This window comes from Thunnus thynnus, chromosome 3 (assembly GCF_963924715.1).
Source record: "Thunnus thynnus chromosome 3, fThuThy2.1, whole genome shotgun sequence".
In the NCBI taxonomy this organism is placed as follows: domain Eukaryota; kingdom Metazoa; phylum Chordata; class Actinopteri; order Scombriformes; family Scombridae; genus Thunnus; species Thunnus thynnus.
The window spans coordinates 17,096,433-17,112,201 of NC_089519.1; the positions used below are offsets into that span (position 1 = coordinate 17,096,433).

General features: G+C 39.6%; 1 long non-coding RNA gene across 2 annotated transcripts; it reads right to left on the reverse strand.

Annotated features, from left to right (window-relative positions):
- Nucleotides 1-219: 219 nt before the first annotated feature.
- On the reverse strand, nt 220-10,715 carry LOC137179645 (uncharacterized). Of its 2 annotated transcripts, XR_010927853.1 has the most exons (3): nt 9,865-10,715; nt 2,986-3,094; nt 220-852 (listed from the first exon to the last, which is right to left on the reverse strand). It is a non-coding gene; the product is annotated as an uncharacterized lncRNA (long non-coding RNA). The 2 variants fall into 2 exon arrangements; XR_010927852.1 differs by lacking the exon at nt 9,865-10,715 and having other exon boundaries at nt 2,986-3,151.
- Between the last annotated feature and the right edge of the window lie 5,054 nt (nt 10,716-15,769).

Here is a 15,769-nt window from a genome sequence, read left to right on the forward strand (position 1 = left end):
GACCGTTGCAGTGTCACTCAGTTAGTGTTGATGTGCAGCAGATAAATCATAAACTGTGATATGTAAAGATTCTAATCTGAAGTTTCCGATCCAGTTGCTGCCAGTCGTTCTCATAAAGAGTCTTTAAAACATATTTGGTATTTGTCCAGTCATATTGTGCAGTGTACTGGTACCCATATATACATCATTGTTTCCCCAGAAACCTATAACTGCTCACAGTAGTGTTGGCAATCATTTTAATGGAAAGTAGCTAAAGCATCACTACTCATTTGCATGTCCGTGAAGTTGTAACATCAAACTACACTTAACTAACTTTTTCATTAGTTATTACTATTTTTCAAGCCACTGTCATCAACCAATGTGCATCTTAATCTACCTCTAATTTCAAAAATGTCAAGTTGAATCAATAAAAACCAAAACAAAGGAGAAGGAGATTCCTGGACAAACAATGAGGATCACTCCCACATTCACAGCTCACAGTGTAACCAGAATTCTTTCATATTCCTGAACCTAAAGGAAGTTTTAAAATAAAATAAAAAAGTCAAAGCAGCATAGAAAGACCTTCTGCCACAGTCAGCCACATTGGGCGAAGCATCAAGTTAAAATATCTTGAATCTTGTTAATCAAAATATCAAAAGATGCCAAAGGCGAGGTATCCTTGAATTTTCCTTTAGACAAAGCAGAGGGCAAGAAGACATACAGAAAAGTGGCATCAAAGTCTCTTTCCATCTTGTCAGTCTCCCTCTGCCTCCCCACCTCCTTTGCATTTTCACTTGTTCTCACTGGTTGACATCTCTGATTTCAATGGTAATAATATCAATGACAATCTCAGTCCTCTTGGGCTTCAATGGCCTGCCAAAACACACAAAGAGGAAAAAAACACAACACAAACACAAGTCAGGGCGGCACAGGTATGAGGACACACATGGAAAACACCAAATAAAAACATGGATGAAATCTCTCATTTCTTTCAGGTACTCTCGTATGAATGTTCAAAGTCATATTCACAAATGTGTCCTAAATCACTTGTTTCAGCCTGACGAATGCTTCCTGTTCATGAGGTGTGTTTCTGACATTTCATCAACATGATCACCGCCATTAAAATTCCCATATAAGGCTATATGTTCTGCTCTGATTTTGGGCATGATTAATTCATGATGGGATTCTTACAACTGGTGACTTTAATTTGCATATCAATAACTTCTCAGACTGCAATGCTATGGACTTTCTGCAACTTTTGCAACATACTTTTGATTTTATGCAACATACTGCTCTGCCAACCCACAACTATGGCCACACGCTAGACTTAGTGATCTCTAGAGAGCTATATACTGTGGTTGATAAGATTGTTGATATAAATATATCAGATCACTACTGCTTATTTTTTAACATTACATAATTTACTAACATTACAGGGTTAGTAAATTATGATACTGAGCACCTCATTACGTTTTTTTGTCAACTAACTTCTAACTAATTACTACTACTAACTTGAAATCACATCAATTCATGAAAAAGGAAAACCATTTTTATTGTAAATTAAGAGCAGCTGAGAAAATCACCTGAGAAAATCAGAGAGAAATTACAGGTTAAGGAAACGCCTTGGAAAAATGAGCAAACGTCTGTTAAAGAGGGAATGTCGTAGAGCCAAGCAAATGTGGAGGTGAAGCAAATGAACAATTACCGGAGAGATCCTTTATAAAATCCATTTGTATTTATAACAAAGCTTTATGCTGTGAGAAACGGGCATATTTCTCTAAGATTATTAGTAACAGTGGAAACAACCCCAGAATTTTGTTTTCAACTATTGCCTTTTAAATCCTTCCCAACTTAGTGAAAAATACACCATGCCTCACAGTCAAAATGCAAGGAGTTTGCATCTTTCTTTGAAAATAAAATTACGAATATCCAAGCTAGTATTGTAAATAATTTTACCAATCAAAAACCTGCTAGTGCCTACCAGGGAAATCAAAATTCCTTTTATAATAATCCCACTTTCTTTTTAAAGGAGGTTTAAGATAGTTTTATCTACAATGTACTTGACATTGTAAACTGCTCTCTAGAGACAGGCATCTTCCCAGATACACTCAAAACAGCTCTAGTCAGGCTTTACTCAAAAAGCATACTCTTGACCCTTCTGTTTCAAGTAATTTTATTTTGGTATCAAACCTGTCTTTTCTGGGTAAGATTTTAGAAAAGGCAGTGTTAAAACAGTTAGATGCATTCTTGCAAAACGAGATCCATGAAAAATTTCAGCCCGGTTTTGGAAGAGGATATAGTACTGAGACAGCACTTGTAAAAGTAATAAATGATCTTAGATTGAGTGCAGATAATAAAAACGTTTCAATCTTTGTTCTTCTTGATCTAAGTGCTGCGTTCGATACAGTCGACCATGAGATACTCCTATACAGACTTGAAAGTTGGATTGGAATCTCTGGAACCGCACTGAACTGGTTTAATGCTTACCTCACTGGCAGAAGCTATTTTGTTAGCCTTGGTGAACATGTTTCAGAGAAGTGTGATTTTCTCTTTGGTGTTCCGCAGGGTTCAATTATTGGTCCACTACTGTATACACTACCCCGTATATGCTTCCACTACCCAGTATATGCTTCCAATCGGAGAAATTGTTCACAACCATGGTGTAAATTTTCATTTTTATGCAGATGACAACATGTTATATTTATCTGTAGTGCCAGACAATAAGAAGGCCATAAATCCTTTGATAAATTGCCTCTGTAGAATTTTACAATGGATGAATGGTAACTTCCTTAAATTAAATGAATACAAAACAGAAGTTCTTATAACTGGCACAGATGCACAGAGAGAATAACTTTCAAGCAGGCTTGAAATCTGGCTCTACAGATTAAGCCAGAGGTAAAAAAAAAAACTTCGGTGTTATCCTCGACTCTGAACTGAATTTTAAAAGTCATATCAACAATGTTACAAAGATAGCTTTTTATCATCATCACAAGAGTCAGACCATACCTTTCTTTGGAAGATGCTAAGAAACTGACTCATGCCTTTGTTTTTTCATGCTTATGTTGCCCCCCTGGCCTGGTGGGTGTCAGGAGGGGTGTGTTCATACACCCTGCAGCTTTACGTAAAACAAAGAGGCAGAAAACTTTAGCTTGTGTTCAGCTCAACAAACCCCTTTTACATGTCTTATTAGCATTTCTATTGTACTGTGTATTCTACCTTACTCATTAGCAACAGGTCCGCCAGCCTAGCATCACAGTGTGTAGCTAAACATCTCTATTTCGGCATCCTTTTATGCCATTTTAATATTCCTGTACACACATTTTTAACCCTTTACACTGCATATTTATGTCTGGTATACTCAACATTTTTAACCCTTTACACTCTCCCCTGCTTTTTTAATGTCTCCTGACATTTGTCTATGTGTTGAGAGATGTACTTGAGTCTGTAACATATCACTATGCCTGGGTGAAGCAGTTGTAGTAGTAAGGGTGTGGATGTGTGAAGTATGGAATGGGAACAGCACTGAAATGACTTGGGGGAGAGTAGATTGGTAGTAGTGAGTTTACCCCTGCATTACACTGCTGGTAAGACGGCTGTCCCAGTGTGCCATTGGTGAACATCTCTTTCGGCCTTGCTGTCCGTTGGGATCTTCTGACTGTCTCCGCCTCCACTTGGTGTCCATCCTTCTCCACTACCATGCCCTCTAGTAGTCTGTCATGTGCTTCTTCCTCCACTTGATGTTCATCCTCCACTGCAATATCAAGAGCTCTGTCCTGTGCCTGTGGTGTATTCTCCCCCTGGTCCTGGTTGTCTGTGTCCTCTCTGACAGCAGTGTGAAACTCACAGGCTTTGGCACGTAGCCTTTGCTCAGTCTGAGAATGGTGCCCTGTTGGATGATGCTCTCTCTGTTGAGATCTCACTAACCTATAGCATGGGATCTGCTGGTAAGAATACTCCTTATCAGAGCTGTCTGTGTTTTCTTCATGAGTGTTGGTAACTGTTTGTTGCTGTTTTTTCAACTTTGCCTTTCCTTTTTGACATTGTGCAGGAAGTGTTTCTTCCAAGGGCAGTTCATTTACGGGCAGGAGTAGGTTCCTGTGGAGCACACACAGTTTTTTTGGTCCCTTCTCAGGTTGCACTTTGTAAACTGGTCCATTGTCAACTCTCTCCACAACAGAGTGCACTACCTGCTCCCAGTAAGCCCGCAACTTGCCAGGCCCGCCTCTCTCTGACAGGTTTTTCACCAGCACTCGGTCGCCTGACTGAAGAACAAGGACACTCAAGGACATTCATTTTGGTTATTTCACAGTGCTTTAGTTTTCAATGTATTTACCTATGCCATGGTTACTAATGTGTTTTTCTGCAGATATTGTAGATATCTCTTGTATTTGAGGATATCGTAACTTACCTGATGCTACAATGAGCATTTAGTTGACCACCTCAGGGAGTCAAGTGTTAAGTATTATGATGTTGAAGAAGCAGAATAAATCCTGCAGTCGAGCTGAACACAAGCTAAAGTTTTCTGCCTCTTTGTTTTACTTAAAGCTGCAGGGTGTATGGCAGCTTCATCAGCTGATCAACTCTGCCAAAACAGACGTGCTCTACAAGCTGGCATCTTCTATCAAGGATGAGACAGAGGAAGATCTACCAGGGGATGATGCAACAGAGGTGGAACTCTATGACTTCATCATGGACTTTGTGAAAAGTGACGAGTTGGCAAATCAAGAGGACCAAGGCATGGCCTGCCTGTTAGCCTTTAACGATCTCATCATGGAACTGCAACAACCTCCCGCAGCTACAGAAGAGCATCGTGAGTTAGTGGCAGAGACTGAATCACTAGTGGCACCTACAGTAGTGACTGTTCAGGCAGACAGACCACTGGTTGTAGCCAGTCAGGTAACTGATGTGATAAAGTTGACAGATGTTGCAGCTTTACTGCCTCGTAGAGAATTCAAGATACATAGTGGACAGATATCTGACTCAGATTCTGATGTTAGCTATAGCTCGCTGTGTAGGCATATTGATGAAGGACTATCTGAGAATTTCACAGAAGCAGAAGTAATTCGTATTGTCCTAAAGATAATCAAGCCTGGTACTTTTAGAGACATGCTGATTACTAAAGATGGGTTAACTGTAGCTGAGCTCAAGTGTTTCCTCAGAGCACACTTACGAGACAAGAGTAGTGCAGAGTTATTTCAGGAGCTTAGCAAGACGAAACAACATGAGAGAGAAAACCCACAACAACTCATGTACCGGTTAATGGGGCTCAAACAGAGAGTGTTGTTTACTTCACAGCAAAGTAGCTCAGAGTTTCAGTATGACAGCATTTCTTCACTTTCTGTATCAAGGAGTAAGTGAGAAATATGCATATGTTAGGCGAGACCTTAAACCTCTCATTACCAACACAAGTGTAACTGATGATTTTATCTTAGAGATAATAACAAAGTCAGTTAGTGAAGAGGTTGACAGACAGGCATGCCTAGGTCAGACACACAGAACCAAAACAGTCACAGTCAATGCCATGCAACAACAGGAGAGACAATATGCAGTCCAGCCTACAGCTGAAGTTCAAGCCATTGTTCTGGAAACTCAGGCTGAAGTCCAGGCAAACCGCACAGCTATACTCAGCCTTAGCAAAAACTATAGAGAAGGCTCTTACCCCTATGGCCAGTACTCCAGATCCGTCACAGGACAACTCGGTCAGTACTGTGCAACCATCCAAGTCTGCCACAAGGGGGAAATGCAAGCCATATATAGCTCGGGGGACTGCAAGCTGCAGCCACTGTTTCAGGTGTGGCCAGGAAGGGCACCGAGCTGTTGGCTGCCTGTCAAAAACTAAGCCTGCGGGAAACATGATGGGGTCACTGGGGAGGGACCACCAGTGACCAAACAAGAGCCAGAGTCCCCTGTCACAGTAGCCAGCCCTGACTCCATGACTCCAGCTAATGGCCAGCCACCATTAAAACACAGAGTAAGAAAAGGAAATCGTGTTGCAAAACTGATAAGTAAAAGATGTATGCTTCCCTGTTATCTCAATGATGTACAGACTGACATGTTACTAGATAGTGGAGCCCAGATTACTATACTGGCTAAGTCCTGGCTAGAGAAACACTTACCAGATGCCAAAATCTAGTCACTTGAAGACCTCCTGCCAGATGATCCACTCAGAATCACAGCAGCTAATGGGACAGATGTACCTTTTGAGGGGTGGGCTGAAATATTAGTGGAAATCAAAAGTGCAAAACATGGTCAGGTAGCTATTACTGTACCCATGCTAGTGAGTCAGAGCTGTGTTAGTGGTCTATTGCTAGGGTTTAATGTGATAGGGGAAATCATCCTAGAGAGTCTTGAAAAGCCAGGGAGTGTCAGTCTAAGGGATTTACTAGCAGAGGTATTAAAGCTCCATGGAGACACAGCTGAAACCCTTGTCTTGGTAATCAGTGACACTCCAGCCCAGGAAAAGCCTGTAAATGACACTATTAGAGTAGGAAAGAGAGGTCTCACAGTTCCAAGTGGCCAAATATGTGAAGTGAAGTGTCATGTCAGGTCATGGCCACAGGGAGGAACAATGCTATTTGAACGCGCTTTAGAGAGTGTCCTACCAGAGGGGCTAGAACTGTTTCCTGCATTAGTTGATGTGCTTCCTGGTGCCTCCAAAAGCTGTAAAAATCCCAGTCTGCAACTCCACCAAGCATAACATCTTCCTGTCACCAAGAACAGTCTTAGGCTGTATAGAAGAAATCATTGACAGCAGGCCAGTAAATCTCTGTTCACCTTCCCAGCAGCCAGCAAAGTCAGACAGTGACCCATACCTATGCACTGCACAGGTTAGCTCAACCAGCAACATCAGTGACAGAACAAGCAGCTCAGCAGAGACCCACACACAAGAAAAGTGGCATCCTCCTGTCAATTTGGAGCATCTTGATCAGCAACAGCAGGAGGTTGTGCGCCAACTGCTTTTTGAGGAGTCTGATGTGTTTGCAAGAGGGGAAGGAGACATAGGTTGTATCCCCAACTTACAACTAAAGATTAATGTTATGGACAACAAGCCTGTTCAAAAGTGCTATAACTCCATACCCAAGCCCTTATATAAGGAGGTGAAGGAGTATGTACAGAACCTCCTAGACAGAGGCTGTATACGCAAATCTGTGTCTTCTTATTCCTCCCCGGTGGTTTGTGTCAGAAAAAAGGACCATAGTCTGCGGCTGTGTGTGGACTTCAGAGGGGTGAACCAAAAGACTGTTCCAGATCATCATCTATTGCCACGAATCCAAGACCTGCTTGACAGTTTGGGGGGCAACACATGGTTCTCCATACTGGACCAAGGGTTTGTGAGCGAGGAATCCAGACACCTCACAGCCTTCAGCACACCGTGGGGATTGTATGAATGGATACGGATTCCATTCGGCTTGACTAATGCACCTGCAGCTTTCCAGAGGTGTATGGAGGGTGTGCTGGAAGGTATTCGAGATGAATGCTGTGCTCCATACCTCGATGATGTCCTGTGTTACTCAGCGTCCTTTGAGGATCACATACATCACCTCAGACAAGTTCTCAGCTGCATGAGAGTACACGGCATTAAACTGAGACCAACCAAGTGCGAGTTAAGGAGTTAAGATTGATCCACAGGATTTGGCAGCAGTGATGCCACTTAAAGAGAAAGAGCCTCGCACAGTTGGAGATGTCAAGTCTCTGCTCGGGTTTCTTGGATACTACCGCTCCATCATCCAAGACTTGCTAAGCCACTGTTTGAACTGCTGCAAAAACCCACTGAAACTCGTGAAAGTAACACCCAGGACCAGACAAGTAAAAGCAAAGGCAGAGCTAGGAAGGGAGATAAAGGACAGCTACTGTCAAAAACACCCATTACATGGAGAGCAGAGCACAGAGATGTAGTAGCCAAGCTAGTGGAAATGCTGACTAATCCACCTATCCTAGCTTACCCGAACTTTGACCTCCCATTCATACTGCACACGGATGCATCCAATGAAGGTTTAGGAGCAGTGCTATACCAGCATCAGGACAACAAGTTGCAGGTCATCAGATACGGCTCAAGAACTCTAACACCTGCTGAGAGAAATTACCACCTCCACTCTGGTAAACTTTAGTTCTTGGCTCTCAAGTGGGCCATCTGTGACAAGTTTTGAGATCACTTGTATTATGCCCCAACATTTACAGTATTCACAGATAACAACCCCTTGACTTATGTCCTCAGCACTGCCAGACTAAATGCCGTTGGACACAGATGGGTTGGTGAGCTGGCTGACTTTCACTTTGATATTAAATACAGGCCAGGGAAGATGAACAGAGACACTGATACATTGTCAAGGTACCCTCTGAAACTTCAGGACGGCATGAAAGAGCACACAGAGACTATGTCACTTGAGGTTGTGTCTGCAGTGTGGCAAGGGAGCAAAGCAGTTGAAGAAAGTGACATGCCTTGGGTCGCAGCCTTGCAGCTTGATAGTGGGAATGCAGATGCTGAGTCACCACAGAGTATTTCCTGTGTTACACCAGAAAACATCCATGCAGCACAGCAAGAGGACCCAGCAATCACAGAAGTTGTCTCTTTAAAACTTACAAACTGGACTCCCAACAAAATAGACAAAAGGAACATGAGGAAAGAGACAAGGAGACTGCTGTATGAATAGAATAGGCTGGAGGTGGATGATGGGATACTCTATCAGCAGACTGAACAACACAGGCCGCTAGACCTCCCTGAGAAGTTGAAATCCATGGTGCTAAAGATCCTGCACAATGACATGGGCCATGTGGGTTCGGAGAAAGTAGCCCATCTCGCCCGCAAGAGGTTTTACTGGCCCAGCGGGATATAGAGGACTATGTTAACAAAAGATGCACCTGCATTAAACAGAAATGTCTCAATCTTCCACAGAGAGCACCCATAGGACGCATCTCCACAAGCAGTCCATTCGAGTTAGTGTGTGTTGACTACCTCCACCTGGAGCAAAGTCAAGGCTACGAGTACATTCTCGTCCTGGTTGACCACTTCACATGCTTTGCCCAAGCGTACCCAACAAGGAACAAATCGGGAAAAACAGCAGCTGATAAGATCTTTCAGGACTTCATTCCTCGCTTTGGATATCCTGAGAAGCTCCACCATGATCAGGGGAAGGAGTTTGAGAACAGTTTGTTCAATAGGTTACAGCAGCTGGCTGGTATTGGTCATTCACGAACTACACCGTACTACCTACAAAGTAACCCAGTGGAGAGACTGAACCGTACACTCCCTCAGATGATGCGTACCCTGGAAGAGGAAAAAAAGAGTCAGTGGAAAGATCACCTTCCTCATGTCGTGCATGCCAATAACTGCACAAGGCATGAAGCCACCAGCTTTTCCCCATTCTTCCTCTTATATCGTCGACCTCCACGCTACCTGTTGACTTACTGTTCCCACCCAAAAAGGAGCCTGAGCCATCTGATGAGCAAACATATGCGCAGAAATGGGCTAAGAGGATGCGTTCTGCATATGAAATTGCAGCAACCAACAGTGATAAATCTTCAGCCCAAGGCAAAAGACAGTATGACACAGCAGTTAGGGGTGTTGTTCTTCAGTTGCGCTTGAATTACATATTAACCAGTAGAACATTAAAAAAACTATTTGTTCTCATTTGGTCACTGCAACTAACATTTTCCCAAATTTGACACTTTCATCACATTGCACATAAAACAATGATATACAACCTCACAGTGAGTAACTATTAACTTTACAGCCTAGTATCACAGTGTGTAGCTAAACATCTCTATTTCGACACATTACTGCAAAACCACTCAACTCTAACGTTGCACGTCATCACAAACGATTCACAACACTCTTATCCCTTATACTGGGGTACATGCATGTGATTTTGAGGAATATTAACCCACCTTTATGTAAAACAAAGAGGCAGAAAACTTTAGCTTGCGTTTAGCTCGACTGCAGGATTTATTCTGCAGTATTTGCCTCCACGGGGTTTTAGGTTCCTCCCAAGCTAAGCGCCCTTTAGTGACCTGTTTAAGCATCGCACTGACATGGTAACAAGTAGAGTACAATGAAATTTGATATTTAATCACTATTTGACACAATAAATTAAAAAAATATATAGGGGTGTCCATTTTTAACACATTTAACTTATTATCTTTGCAATGAACTGTACCATAGTTCCAATGACTTTTTAACATCTTTTTTATGCCATTTTAATATTCCTGTACATACATTTTTAACCCTTTACACTGCATATTTATGTCTGGTATACACAACATTTTTAACCCTTTACACCTAGATTATTGTAATACACTTTATACTGGTTTACCAAATAAAACCACTGATCGGCTGCAACTTGCTCAAAACTCAGCAACAACCACCAACAACCAAAACTAGGAAAAGGAAACATATTACACTTGTATTAGTGTCTTTGCACTGGCTACCTGTAATGCCACGGATAAAATGCAAAAACTATGGTGAGGCAGCTTTTTGTAGCTATGCACCGAAGATTTGGAACAAACTCCCACCACGTGTCAGACAAGCATCCTCTGTTGATAATTTCAAGAGGCAGCTCAAAACTTATTTTTACGGTCTTGCTTTTAATTAATTCAACCTTTTATCTGACATTTCTTTTATATTGTTTTGTGGTTTTTATATTTTAAAATCTGCTTTTACTATTATCAGTTGTTTTTACTACCAGTATTATCTCTCTTATCTCCTCATGATTTTACCTCTTTTTATCTTCTTAGTTTTTTATTGTTTCCTATTTTTAAATATCTGTTTTTTTGTTTTTTTTAATACCTTTTCTTGTAAAACACTTTGAGCTGCATTTTATGTTATGAAAGGCGCTATATAAATAAAGTTGTTTATTATTATTATTGTTATTATTATTATTGTTATTATTATTATTATTATTATTATTATTATTATTATTATTATTATTATTAGTAGTAGTAGTAGTAGTAGTAGTAGTAGTATAAGTGCATGACAATGAAAGCAAGACAAGAGAGGACAGAACAAAGGAAAGAGGAAGGATGAAAGATGAAATGACAACATCATATTCAGTTGACGCACAAGCAGTTAAATTATATTATGACAAAAAAGAGCATGACAAGCTGATTTAAAGCTTGTGACAACTGGTACAGCTGCCATGATCTCATTTATGCTGGTCTTTTATGGGCACTCTCTGTCAACATTTTTCATATCAGTCCTCTGACCTTCATCAGGCAAAATCCATTGTTTGTCTGTATGAATTTTGCCCAATGAAGTGATGGACAGTGTGCAGGATTCTTGACTTTCTTTAATACAAAGGCTAAAATTCTTGAAAAAGCTCTCACTTGTCATCTGGAGAAGATTCTACCATTCATCATTTCACCCAATAAAACAGGTTTCATTCAAAACAGACACAATGTCTCTAATATTAGATATTAAAGACAGAGTGGAGTATGGACTGTGAACTGTGATTTAATATAATCTATATTCTGTCTTTACCTGATACCTCAGAGATAATTGTCTTGCATGATGTAGTAAAGGCATTTTTATTGACTGGCATTTGACTTGGCTTTTTTTTTTTCCACAAAATTTTGGCTTTGGTTCCAAATTAATATCATTGATTAAGGTTTTGCACTTGTCCTTGTTGGCTGCTGTGCGTACTAACAGGAACTATCTAGCTTGCCTGTCTTGCCTTGACTAGCTGCAGCATGGCACAAGACAGGGGTACACTCTGACTCCCCTTCTTTTTGCTGTAGCAATTTAGCCACTAGCTGTTGCTCTGAGGGAAAAGGTATTCATCATTGGGGCCTAGAGCATAAGGTGTCACTTTATGCTGATGACATGTTGTTATGTATGTATCTGTCCCCTTACTACACCTTTCAAAACTTGACTGGATGAAAGAGTTTGGTGAAATATCCAGCTACAAAGTTAATCCTCAAAAAAGGGAACTAATGCCAATCAAAGATATGACAAAAGGACCCGCAATTTTAGCTCTGTTTAAAATTAGTCTGAAAAGCTTTAATACTTAAGGACCTGAATCTCTAGTGGCCATAACAAATTGTATAAAGCTAACTATCAGCTCTTGCTTTCCAAATTGAAAGACTCTGAAGGATGGATTTGCTGCCTCTCTCCTCAGATGGAAGACTGAATATGGTTAAAATGGATATATTTCCTGAATTCCTCTGCCTGTTTCAGTGTCTTCCAGTCATTTCAATCAAATAGTTTTTAAATAATTTCAACAGTCAGATATAATAATTTATTTGGAACATGAAACAACCTTTGGTTAAACAAAGTATACTAAAGATACCCTGTAAAATGGGTGGCATGGCACTTCCAAACTTTCTGTACTATTGAGCTGCTAACTTAGAGCAGTGTCATTGGACAAAACTCAACCCTTGTCACTGCCCCCCCCCCCCCCCCCCCCGCTTCCTTCATTCACTGTGGATAAGGCCTTCGGTACATGGTCAAAATGTGGTATCATCTCAAGTCAAAAACAACCCATTTAACTGGGAGAAATGGAAACAACCTCAGGCAACAGGTGTTGTGTGTATAGAATAGACCAAAACAGCAAAATGATGATATGGAAAATCAGAGTGACAAAATTATAGATAAATTATATTGACAAATTTGCCTCATTTGAGCAACTAGTACAAAAATGTAATATTCCTAGATCACACATACAGTATATATAGATACAGTATATACAATACTTCTCTGGAATTGTATGGCCTATAACTCTCCCTTTCTGTCCTTCCTCATTCCTTTTAGACTCAAATGTAAACTCCTCAAATGTAAGCCAGAAAACAATCCATAAGTAGAAACTAGTTACTACCAACCTGAGAGAGAGTTGTCAACACCCACCTGCCTGGATGATGAGCTTGATAAACACGTTGCAGGGAAACAGAGTCACATAGATTGTGCAGCCCTTCACATCAACACTGTTCTTGTTCATAATGATGTTCAGCTCTGCATGGCACACAGTTGGACAGAGCCCAGTCAACACGTGTTTTGTATGTGACCAGCGTGATGTATTCGTTTCTGCTGAATCAGGATAATGGGTTTAATCTGAAGTAGTAAGTGTGTGTTTACAAACTATAGATTTATCAAGATCAGCATATACTGTATTCTCACTGATAAGAAAAAAATTAATCTTGAAATGTTCTTCCCAATCAAATTACGACAAATTACATTTATTCATGTAATATTAGGAAAAGTGTTTTAAAAAATATGTATTAAATTTAGTTAATGATCAAAATTAAAATGATTTTTTTCTTAAAATATTTCAACTTTGTTCTCAAAATCTCAATTTTTTCCCTTAACAATCACCCCAATACTTTGCCTACTCAACAAGTTGAAATGAGACTCCAGAGGATAAGAGAGTTCATCTCTAGAGGATGAACCCTTTCCATCTACAGGCCACTATCAGGGCTTTGATCTTTAAGTGTTGTTTTCAGTAATCAGTTGTTATGCAGAATATTTTGTGAAGAAATGGAGTGGAATTTCAGTTCAATGTAAATCAGTTATCAGCTCTTTATCATCCCCTACATGTCTATGTGTTTTCTGACTTTTCTGTTTCTGACTTTGTTTAAAATAAATGATTCTAAAGCCTGATCTGAAGCCTCTTATTAATAGAGAAAGATGGAGATTCATTATTTATCCTCTATCCCACTCAGGTGAAACAGTGGTATTGCCTTTGAATTATAGCTCATGAGACACTGAACAATATGAGCATCTTTTAATTTAGTCTTTGCTGACACATTTTTTTGTTCGCATCCTGCTTGTTTGGTATTTAATGCTTTGAATGTGAAGCACTGTAAATTTTGTTCTGAAAAGTGCTATATAAATAAATCTTTATTTACTAATGTCTATAATTTTGTTGTCTTGAAAAATGACAATAAAGCTGATTCTGATTACTTGCGCACATTTCCTTTGAATTCATAAAACCAAACACTTTGATTCCTGAAAAAAATAAAACCAATATTATTTCAGACTATCCAAAATAAATGTAATAGTAGAGTAGAAGTAGAGCTGGTTTGCTTTCGGAGACCTACTGCTGATTGTTCTTATGTGTGTATTAAAAATAATAAAAACAATGCGTGTATTTAAGTATTAAAAATCAAGAAGTGTGTGGGTACTTAGTGTCCAATTGCCCTTTTCCATACATGTGCTGGCTGGTGGACATCAGCTGATCATGCCCATGGTAGCTGGTCATCACAGCCATTGGACATATAATTGTGACCAATACCAACTATCTTATTCTCCTGGTTCACTATACAGGCCCCCACCTGAAACATTGAGAGAGATTATTGTATTTAGTCCAGTTTGTCTTTATATATTCAAAGATGATATGAACATATTTTTTACTTCAGTATGATTAAACACACTCTCAATCATCTTTGTGCGTGGATCTCTGTAAGAGTGCTCAACTTTGTTCATTTAAAAATTTGTTTGAGTTTGGCTTGCTGTAGCAGCACTCTCCTACTCAATCAATGTCTATTTTTGAGGAATGTTAGTCTACTCATTGCTCCATATGTTTTCGTCTGTCGCTATTTTTGTCACATGCTTCATGTAGGCTACATGACATGACTAATTACGTCACTAATTACACTACGTAACATGATTAATTCACCAAGTCTGTTTTCAACACACTTCCCTTCACATTTTGTTTTTATTGATACAGTTATTTTCCCCCCTTAGCCAAGTGATACAACTTTTTAAAAAAATTCTGCCATTTCAATTACTCTTTTTTGTTTTTGTAATGAAAACAATTGAAATGCACTCAGTGTTTACATTGCTAATGCCTGTAGCTCAATTTGTGATTTGGACCTCAGGAGGCTAGAAAGCTGCATTATTTTTGCCCTGTTAACTGTTAAAAGGAGACTGTCTTCCTTAGAGAAACAACGCAATATGGTGTAAAGTCAGTTATTGTTTATAGGCTATTAAGCCTAATTTCCTTGTTGCCTTACTCTGTTTTAATGAATGGAACACCAAAAGAGATAATATTTGCGTTGTGATGTTATAAATCTAAAAAAAATGTTTTAATGGATACCTCATGTCAGGTGATGTTCTCTTATTTACACATTATTGAAATTAATTAATAATTGATTAGGTGAAATTGTGCACTTGACTGTCATGTCGTTTTTGTTGAAACATTAAATCACCCATAAGTGTGATGGTTGTTTATCGTTATTATTATGGCTCATTATAGTCCATTTGGGGTATTTAGGCTACTTTGGTAATTTAAATAACATGGGTTATCTCATTATTTTCAATTCAATTCAATTCAGTTTTATTTATATAGCACCAAATCATGACAAAAGTTATCTCAGGGCACTTTTCACATAGAGCAGGTCTAGACCGTACTCTTTAATTTACAGAGACCCATGAGCAAGCACTTGGTGACAACGGCAAGGAAAAACTCCCCTTTAAAGGGAAGAAACGTGTCATTCAGACTGATTTATACTGACGGCCATGCAAGGAGAGTAGTGTTCTTAGAATACTTCGATTATAAAACAAGGGGACCAAAACACAGGTGAAACTCATTTTGTGACTTAGACATTCTTTTGTGAAGACAATGCCTTAATACAATGACAGAGTACATTTTTTAGTATCAGAAATGCGGTAGCCAGATGCATGGATAAATTTTACCTATTGGTGGTTTTAGGTAAGGTAGCCACCCCTGGCTAGTGTTAAGAAACTTTAATAGTTCTGTAGAGCTATTGGGGGGTACACTTTGTGAACCATATAACAAACCTAAGCCATGTTTATAATATAGGCTACACATATTGCCTACCTACAAGCTACATGACTGTTAAA